Consider the following 10,446-nt stretch of genomic DNA (forward strand, 5'->3'; position numbering starts at 1 on the left):
AGTCGCGAGGAATTTCCCCCGCTCGTTAGAGCAGTACCCGATGCAGAGATTACGCGAGTTCGGTGGATGGCGATCGATTTCGCGTCGCGTCTCGTCGCGTAGGAAATAAAACGTCGTAGTAGGATCGACGAGCAGAAATACCAGTCGGGAGCATTCTCGTTGGCGATCCCAGAGGGTGGGGGTGTTTAAGGGGTAGCGACGGGGGTGGAAACGGTGGGTCGTATGGGCCCTTAATTCAACGATTCCGCCGATAACGGAAGCCCTTGAAAATAAACTCACCCTCTCCGGGGAGAAAACGACCGAGTCAATATTGTCTTCCCGTACTAAGCACGCCGAAGTACAGACAGAGAGAGAGAGAGAGAGAGAGAGAGAGAAAGAGAGAGGGAAGGGGGAACGGAGACTAGGAGAACGGGGCTGGAAAATAGGGGGTGGGATCGGGGAAAAGGGGGCGATCGGTATCCCCGTGCTGGAAACTTTATATATCCCGGTGCGTAGTTGAGAACAAACTTGACGGAATCCAACAATAAGCCGAAGTTCCGTTTCTTACGGTGTTTCCTCGTGCGGACGGCTAAAAATAAATATCCCCGACGAAACCGGACCGTTGAAAAATATCGTCGCACCCTCTATTCGACGCTCGAAACGTTAGCCCGACACTAAAAGCCTTCAACAATCTATCTTCGGCTCTACGAAGCGTTCACGAGCGCTTAGAATCAGTTCGTCAAGGTTAACACACGTACGTCCACTCAACTTGACTTTTTTAAACGGAATCTTGTGTATTTTCTTCGATATTGTTGTAGGGCGTGAAAGGACGAGTTCAACGAGTATAATGACCAAAGCGGTTCGATTATTCCACCTCCAGAAATTTCTGTCGAAAAACATAAAACAATCGTATTTTTCTGACAGAAATATCTCGAGACTGAATCATCGAAACTGTACGGTTATTTAGGTCGATGGATTCGTCTTCTCATGTTCTATAAGAATATCGACGAAAAAACTACAATGTTAGATATTCAAAAATAACCTTGAGAGGTCAAATAAGTCATCCAATACTTGGAGTGTTCAGACGGAAATATCTCGAGATCGAATGATCAAAATGATATGGTTATTATACTCATTGAATTCGTCTTTTCATGCTCTACAACGATATCTAAGAAACAACATAAGGTTTTGTTAAAAAAAAAGAAAATACCAATGACCTTGATAAATGATTCTGTTACATGTACTTATTCCTTCAATTTCGCTATACACGCTACGAGAATCGTGCTAGTCGGTCAAAATACAGTGTTTAGACATATATCGGCCAGGAGATACTATTCTTTGATCCACGCGATCTTACACTCCTCGGTGACCGAGGTCTCTCGAACTTCTTGGCTCCTCACGGGGTATACCCCGTGGCAGTGGGTAGTTCTATTACTTTTATCGGCTAGACATTTGGGACATATATTAAATGAACAGTGTACTAAAAAATAAATTGAGCAGGCTTTCAGAAGTTTGAAAAAATCGATGGTGTGGTCCAGCCTCGTTAATAACCGATCCAAGGAGGTCGGAATCGCATGCCGGGGAAAAAATACGGGGTCCTCGGATCAGTAATTCGGTGGCCTCGCCGCGCCGGGGGTATTCTCTCGAGTCTTCCGGCGACGTCTCATTAGATTTTATCGCGGCGACCTCCCACAGGCTGCAGCCGGAGCAGCGGATACTTGAGACTTTATTCCCGGCCGCAGTCGAGTCGCCGAAAGTTACATACTTCCGAAAAGTCTGGCCAGATTCTGGTGTCGTCCGCTGCAAAAGCGACCGGCAAACTCCGGCCGTAACTCGATTACGTTTGTTCTTAAATTCTAATTAAATTGAACGCCGCGCCGCCTCGATAGCACCGACGACGACGGAGGGAGATCACCGGGACGATGCTCTCTCGACGTCCGCGACGTCGCCGGATTGATGTCGGACAGCGGAAACTTCAGATTACGCGATCAACGGACACTCGTTTCTACTCGAGACGCGGAATTGGATGTACGTCGCTGCGAGTCGCCGTGACTTGGTTGCCAGAAACGTTGGCTAAAATTTATGTTAAAATCATAACATTAAAGGGGCTGGCAGGAATTTGGCCTTGACTGTCAAGCTATGTTACGCTGTGCCTTTTTTTCTAGACATTTTACGTCTTAAATAAGTAAGTAATCAATTAAAAATGCATACCACCGTGTTTGTACATGTCTTTGCTACGTCTGTCCAGAGCCTTCTTTTCGATACGAACACTGAATCTCTCGAAATTAATAGAATCTCTCTGCGGCAGCCATCTTGTGACGTCATACTTGCTTCAGAAAGCGAGTTTTCTGCCGAATATTACAAATTGACGGCCCCCTTAAGGATTTCTGGTTCAATCGGTCTGCCATTGCAGCAATTATGGGATGAATTCTTCATCTTTCTGTGTTGACCTTTTTTTGAAACTCTACGTAGGTATTTATCATACTTTTGTTAAGTTACATGAAACGCTTCCAATCATTTCTGTTTTGAGAAAATGTCTGTCCTTTGAAACCTCTGTACACAAAAGCGATTGAGTCACCGGAGAACTAAGTTTCAATTTGAAAAAAATTAGGCAACGAATTAAATGACGAAGTAACAATCCAATCAATTGGCGAGCCCTCAAACGTTCTTCAGGGATCGTTACAAAGAGGATCCTCAGACCGAACAAATGGATCTTTATCCATTTTTATCTTCTCCATTAATTTGAGGGGTTTCGTTTGTCCGATATCGTTCTCAAAGCAAATCCGTTGAAACACACGCAAGCTAACCAGAGGAACACACACACACACGCACACATGCACGCATGTTCGCGTTCTAATTCCGAAAGACAGGATACTACAACGCGAGAGAGAGTGCTCTCAGACGCAGTCAATACAAGCCCCGTACGGAATTCGATCAGCTCCGATTCAGAAATATCGACAACGAATAACCGACAATGGAGAACTCTCGCGAGCAAGGGCGATAAAGGAAAGGAACACAGAGCACACACGGTATACCATACAGTACATACACGCCACGGTTCATTTTTTCCTGGAGACTTTTCTTTGAATTTGAAGCTTCGATGATGGACTTTAAAGTGTGCGCGCTCGGTGCACTCTGCAACCGTTGCAAACTGGTTTCCTTTTTGGCTGGAGATGCGGTCTGGCAGACTGCAGACGTGCCGTACCATTGACACGAGTTTCCATTTAGAGAAATAACCAATTTTTCCGGAAAAGTAATGATAATAGTTTTTTTTTTTAATCTAGTACTGTTTTAATGAATTATAAAACTCCCGATTGAATTATAGGTTGATTGCGTCCATAGTATTTGATATTCTTGACTCTTATCATTTATTTCCTATTTTTAAGGAGAGCAATGGACAGAGTCTTTTTGTGAAAGTAATATCACTTTTTTTTGCTGAGTCGTGATTGGTTGTTAGGTTGATCATTTTTATTATTAAACAGCAACACTATTAATATTCCAACCAGTTATTCTCGAGTTGTTTTGACATTTTCGAGGACAGTAGTATGCAGTCTACTTTCTGAAGCAATATCTCCCTTTCTCTGGGTTTTAATTGGTTTTCAGGTTGACCATCTTTACACCGCTTAATATTCTTGACATTTCTAAGAACGGTTTTAATTATCTCATCTTTCTCTTGGGTTTAAATTGGTTTCCACGTTAATTATTCGGATGGTACTCGATATTCTGTTATATTTTGGACTGTTTTAAACACAGCAATAGACAGTCTCGTTTTAACAGCGCAGCACATTTTGGCTGGGTTCAAATGGGTTTTTAGGTTGATTATTTTTAAAGCAACTGACATTTCAGGGTCCCTAAATATCTCAACTACCCTCCAATTCCAACGTAAAAACCGATCGCCACGACAGCCACGGGCGTCAAATTCTTAACTCCAACTATATTATTCCGCGAACTATAGTTTTCCGGTCCCGGTCGACAAGTCAGCAATTATTCCCCGAGCGAATCTCGCTGACCTACATGGGATTATGGTACCGGGACCGGGCTAATCTGTGATTCTAAGTTCCTGTCTTCTCCTCGCATAAAGCGTGACCTGCTCCAGGACCGAAAACAAAGATAAGGATTCGAGGGGAAGACGTCGTTCAGCACAACAATTTATCACGCTAAGATTTTAGGAGAGAGAACCGTAAACAGCGAACACCATCGAATATCTTGAACCGAGTCAAAGGGATTGGGTACTTCGGGGGTAGTTCCGCGAGACTTTCGCGGCACGATAGGAGAGGAAGATAGAGACATAGTCAAGAATAGAGAATACGCCCGCATCTATCGCTATCCTTTGTCAAACGCGACTCGAGCGGAGCTGGAGAGGAGTCGGCCTGGCCGAGGAGTATCGCTCGCATTAGCCTCTTTACGATCGATTAATTCCTCGGCCGCGGAACAAAACATCTCGCCGTGTGAACAACGATCTATAAAGTCGCCGCCGGCGGCGCACCGTCGCGTCACGGTCGCTTTGTCGGCACGCGTTCCCACGACAAAAGCGCGACGGCCCCGATAAAAATACCTTCGTGAAAAAACTGCGAGACGGTTTCCCAGCGATCTGCCGCTACGAAATTCACCGGAACCGTGACGCGTGCGATCCAGAACCGATTTTTTTTTTACAAGAGACCGACGCTTCGATGCTTCGAGTCACCAAATGCAGTGATGTCTCTATATATGTCTCCAAGGCTGGTGATAAACGTCGCGGAATTATCCCCACCTTGGACGCCGAGGGGTGCAAACATAAAACGGCTCGCGTATGTCTCTTGGACGATACACGAATCTAGCAAGACCCGTGTTGTTGACATTGTCACGTCCGGTGGTTCGACCGTCAATGAATAAACCCTCAGATAAAGAATTACTATGAATTATTATATAAATCCGATGATGTCACGCGAGGGGAAATAAAATAAGATTAAGATATACGTTAAGAATTCTATGCAATTAGGTAGCGCGGAGAAAGACCTGCAAGATCACCCGCGGATCTTCCTGCAAGATACGCAGATGAAGATCAGTTTGCACCTTGGGAACAGACAGGAAGGGTATCCAATTATGCCAAACTATAAGAAAAGACGCCGATTTCATAAGTAAAAGGATCCTGTCGACAGACTAGCCAGAAGACATCAAGAAGATTAAAAAATGCAGGGTAGAGACTCCTGAGCCAGCATCTTTGAGAAACAAAGGACTGTCCATCTTATAAAAGGGGAACCAACCCCTCAAAGTCAGTTCATTCTGTTATAACGTTTTGTTCAACCCAGTTCAGTCGGTCAAAATTCGGTTTTCTGTTCACAAGTTCCGCGAAGTGGTGTAATAGTGCAACTTGAAGAACAACTACGACTTTCGGTGATCCCGATACCTACAACGAACCAAGGCCCGGCTATTCCACCTTATGGCTATTCCGCCTTGCGGCGACCACAACTTGCGAGCGATCTCCCGAAATCAGCGACTCGGCAAAACTAATATTATTGTTATAAAGCGAAACATTTGTAAGCCCTCTAGTATATGCGTTATATAATCCCTATTTATAAAATCAAACTTCAAATATCTGATTCAGAACCTAATTTTGAATAAATCAATAATTTTGTTGTTGTCTCAAAAATACGGGTACAAAGTTATTTAAACAGTCCTCAATTTCCCGAATCGTAGCCGGTGAATGCAGGTAGGTTCGAAACTGCGTCTTATCCCCTACAAATCATATAATCCGTCCCACTCGGGACGTAACAAAAATTTGGTGACAGCGGTGGGATTTGTATAATAATTCAAAGTAATTCTTTATCTGAGGGTTTATTCATTGACGGTCGAACCACCGGACGTGACAACATATATCGAGCATTCACTGTAATCACAAATGCTATCAAGAATTCTTCCGGCTCTATCATTTCAATTCGTGATTCTGAGAAACGTTACTTTGAAAGATGCAATTTATGTAAATTGAATTGTCAATCGGTGACAGCTAGATAACAGATCTTTATGTAAAATATGAATCTACCTGAATTGAAACAAACTGGAATGAAATAGAAATTTATTTTCTTTCTTAGTGTGTTTAATTGGTTGAAAATAATATAACAGTATTTTTAAATTCTTATCACTCGTTCCCACTCATTCTCATCATACATGCATGAAATTCGGTCGTATCAATTTTTAAGTGGTTTCGTAATACCTACATTGGTGGTAATTCATGATTTGGTTGAATGAATAAATACTCTACACGAAACCGTGATTTAGTAAGTCAAGATGAAAAATTGAGTAGACAGTATGAAATAGACTGAACCGTATCGAACGACTACCTGGGTATTCAGTACCTTAATAACATTTAACTCTCCGTGTGCTATGCCAGAGTCATTCGTGACCCGAGCGGTGGGGATAAGCTCGAGCTACCGAAAATATGTACAATTTTATCTCGAATTAAGACGACGCTTTTTATTTCGAAATAAGAAAATCGCTATCCCCTCTTCTTCTTTTTCATCCGAAATACGACGAAAACCGGCCCCGAGCCGTCGTCTTATATCGAAAGAGAACTTGAGTGAAATATCGGCGTGGGTCAGATATGACTCCGGCATAGGCCTAGAACTTGCTGGAGGATCCAAAGGTTGGATCTTATTGATGATCTTCTAAAAGATTCATGGAAACGTGGAAAGCAGAGGTGAAGCTGGAAATGTTTGATCGGTCGTTAGGTCGTTTCGTCAAACTGTGCGACGACGCTGCGATCGATCACGTGGCGATTCAAAGGTGCACGACCTATCCAATTATTGTTCCCTGTCAGAGATTCCCAAGGAGAGTTTGGGCACTGTCAGATTGATTGAAATTACCATTTCAGAGTCTATTCCAACAGTTTGCCTACTGGAGGAATATTTGCGGGCTTTTCAGTCTTCGTGGTGTTGCATCGAAATGGACACTAAAAATCTACTTCCAAGTCTCAACAATTTTTCATCTCTCAAAGTTCATTTTAGAGTCGTAATATACTGGGAGTACAAATTAATTCTGCAGTCTGTTAATCACTAGACTGCGGGTCTCTATGCGAAATAGAAATGGTCTGCATCGGTTACGAGAAAGGGGAGTTAAATACAAATTAATTTCGTCTCTTAGTAATGTTAACGTTTTGACAAACGAAATTAAATTTACACTTCAAAGCAGATGATCTTTAAAGTAGCACAAAACTCTGTCCTCTGCTAGTAGCTGTGCCTCTAAAAGATACATCGACACACATTTAGATTTTTATCGACCATTAGCATTCACTGACAACCTATTGCGTTAATTTGAACGTCCCCTACATTCGTCAAACCTCTCCCCTACCCCGCAAAAGACAGCCGAGATCGACCAAACGCATTCCTCAGCGGGAGGGAAGAAAAAAAATGATCTCTAGAAAAATTCCTGACGATAAACCCGACACGAACAGATTTTTCAAAAGCGGGATTCACACGTGTCCGAGTTCTCTCCACCTCGACGGTTGACACAATCGTTCTATTTTTCCAAATAAACAGTTGCACGGTTCTCGTTATTGAATATTTGGAGTAGCGGTGCTATATCGTTCGCTGTCAAGGACCCTCAAGGTTAGATAAACTCGACACGGTATTTTCGCCCTTTTTATTTTTTGTATCTTGATGCTTTTTTAGTATAAACGCGTTTAGTATATGTGTACCAGGTCAACCCACTCGACGCGGCAAGTGTTACAAAAACCTCGTAGGAATTTCGTGTGTTGCGTGTAATTAAAAATTTAACGGGGGCGGGGGAAGGGGTGTAGTAATTGAACTCGTCGAGCGGCGCGCACACTCGAGCCGACCAAAACGACCGTATTTATTTGTCGCCGGGAAGAAAAAATCGGCCGGGGGCACGATTTCGATGAGGCACCAAACATTTGGTCAACTCGTCAGTAATGTCCCTTTTGCGGAGAATCGAGCAACAAAACGGGAGGAGTGGCCGCAAGCACGCGCATCTGTTTAATTCGAACTCTAGTGTAAACACCGAGCACCCGTCAATGACGTTTCGGAGCTCGGATAAAAACGGAACAAATGCGATGCTCATATCTGGCCCGTCAATTCTCCGCGCGATACGGACTTGCTTCGAATTTTTTGAAACCCCTCCAACTTCAGGAATTAACGAATAGAATTGACAACCAGTAGCGCGGAGGATTCACAAAGTTGGGGCAATTTATTTAACAAGAAACCGAAAGCCTACTATCAATCGCTAAGCTGGGGACTTGGAAATTTCACGAAATTTTCAACCCTTTCCTTGAAAATCTTACACGAGGCTTTAATAATTGTCACGTTGTCGACCAGCACCACGAAAATTGCAGACAATTAAAACTGAAAGGTGTCCGTCAATTACTGAGCCGGGGACTTTGAGATTTCACGAAATTGTCAAACTTTTCCTTGAAAATCTCACGTGAAGTAATTAACGCGTTGACAGTCGGCGGAAGAAAAATTGTCTTCGAATCAGGGTTATTTAACTAAGCGAATACTGAAAGCCATCACAAGGAACACTGTTCCGAAAACTGTCCCAAAACGAAAGAGTTACATACAGAACGACACTCGGAACATACGTGACAAACTTCCGATGAAAAATCATGGTTATTCGACTCGTTACAGCTGCCTAACAAAAAATCGCAGAATAATCCACCTAATCTCATTTTAAACTATGATCCTCAACTTTCCTTATTAAATTTTTCCTCCACAATCCATCAACCCTTGAAATTCTACAGTGTTTTCAGTACTTGAAGAAGCTTGAACCCATTACCATTTCAAAGCCCAAAATCGGTTTAGATTTCGAGTGGGTTTTACCATTTCAAAGCCGAAAACCACTCGCAAATTAAAGCTCAACCCCGACCACAAATTACCATCCCATCTCTAAACACCGACACTCAAAAATCCCCCCCCCCCCCCCCGCAAGAATCAATTCTCCAACAGCATCGACAACGTCCCAAAAATCGGAAGACGTCACAAGCGCCGCGTGTATCTCGCGGTTGTCCCCGAATTAACGACGCCGGCACCGTGGCTAATGAAAATGTACAGTTAAATTAGCAGCATCGAGCGTTTGGGCACGGGCCAAGCACGAAATTTACAACCTCGATAAATCGGCTCGACGAAAATCGCCAGCGACACGTGTGTAAAACTCGCGTGTCCCAGCTAAAAACACAGACGACATCCACCGACGAACGTAAACAATATCGATGTACTCACTGTTTCGAAGATCCACAGCCACCTTGGGATCCGGTCGGCGGAACAACGGAGCGGTATTCGAACCGGTAATCACCAACTACAAACAACCCGTGGTACCGTCACGTGCCGCACAGAGGTGACGCACTAAGGACAGCCGGATAAACCGCACGGTTCTCCCGCACGGGCAAACAAAAACACTGTCACGACAACGATCTACGATCGGGAGCCACACAATGTCCCTGTCGCGGGGTCCCGCGCTGCAAACACGGCCGAGAAACACCTCTGGGTCGTGGCGGTCGCGCGCACGCGAGTAATCCTCTCCGTCCGCGAGTTTTGGCGGGTCCGAGGGCCGTCGCGCGGTTCGGCTTGGTTGGCCCACGGCTCCCGGGAGCGCGCGAGCCGGAGCCGGAGCCGGAGCCGGAGAGCGCGAGCCGGAGCCGGAGCGGTCACGAGGTAAGTCGCGCGGCGTCCGATAGCTTCGCCGGTGCGGATGGGGAGAGGAAAAATCGACGCGCGAGTGGTCGCGGGCACAGAGCGAGAAGAGGTCGCCGGAGAGGAACGACCGACGCGGCGACGGTCGCGTGGTATCGATTCGTGGCCGTGGAAAGCCGGCGAGGCAGTCGGAGAGACCGAGAGAGACGGAGAGAGAGAGAGCTTTTTCTTCGCGTTCAATCTCTCACTCTCTCTCTCTCTAGCGACTCCTGTGTTCCACCGGAGCGGCGTGCAAAACGTACACGAACCTTCTCCCCCCTCTTTCCCTCTCTCTCTCTCTCTCTCTCTCTCTCTCTCTCTCTCTCTTCTGTCTCCTCTCTTCTTCCGAGCAAGTTTCAACCCTCGTGCGATGTCGGCACGCCACTCCAAGTTCGAGAGACACGACGCACAGTGTTTCCTCTTATCCGGGGAGAGATAGGTGGTTGTCAGAGAGGATGATACTGTGTTGCACCGATCACGATCACACGATCGAGGAGATTGTCGAGAGGACAACGACGACGACGACGACGACGACGACAACGTGCGTACCGGAACGACGCGACGCGTACGTGCCACGGAAGAGAGACGCGTCTCCCTCGAACGTCCGGGTCGGACTGAGCGCGGCGGGGCGAACCCGAGACCCGCGGAGTCGTTCGAGGTACCGACTACCCCCACCCGGAGGAGCCACGCTTCGGCTTTCCCAACCCTCGGACTCTCCGCTACCCCTCCTCGCCCCTCCGCGCCATTCCATTCCGCTCCCCCCTCAACAGAATACTACCCCCGGAGAGCGTAGCGATGGCCGTTCAACACC

General features: G+C 45.6%; 1 protein-coding gene across 1 annotated transcript in view; it reads right to left on the minus strand.

The window, feature by feature from the left end:
* LOC143353226 (uncharacterized) overlaps nt 1–10,236 on the minus strand; it is a 499,638-nt gene extending 489,402 nt beyond the window's left edge. Inside the window, exon 1 of the mRNA XM_076786388.1 lies at nt 9,186–10,236. The gene's annotated coding sequence lies outside the window, so the exon portion shown is untranslated. The remainder of the gene's footprint in view (nt 1–9,185) is intronic.
* Between the last annotated feature and the right edge of the window lie 210 nt (nt 10,237–10,446).

This window comes from Halictus rubicundus, chromosome 4, assembly GCF_050948215.1.
Source record: "Halictus rubicundus isolate RS-2024b chromosome 4, iyHalRubi1_principal, whole genome shotgun sequence".
NCBI classification, from domain to species: domain Eukaryota; kingdom Metazoa; phylum Arthropoda; class Insecta; order Hymenoptera; family Halictidae; genus Halictus; species Halictus rubicundus.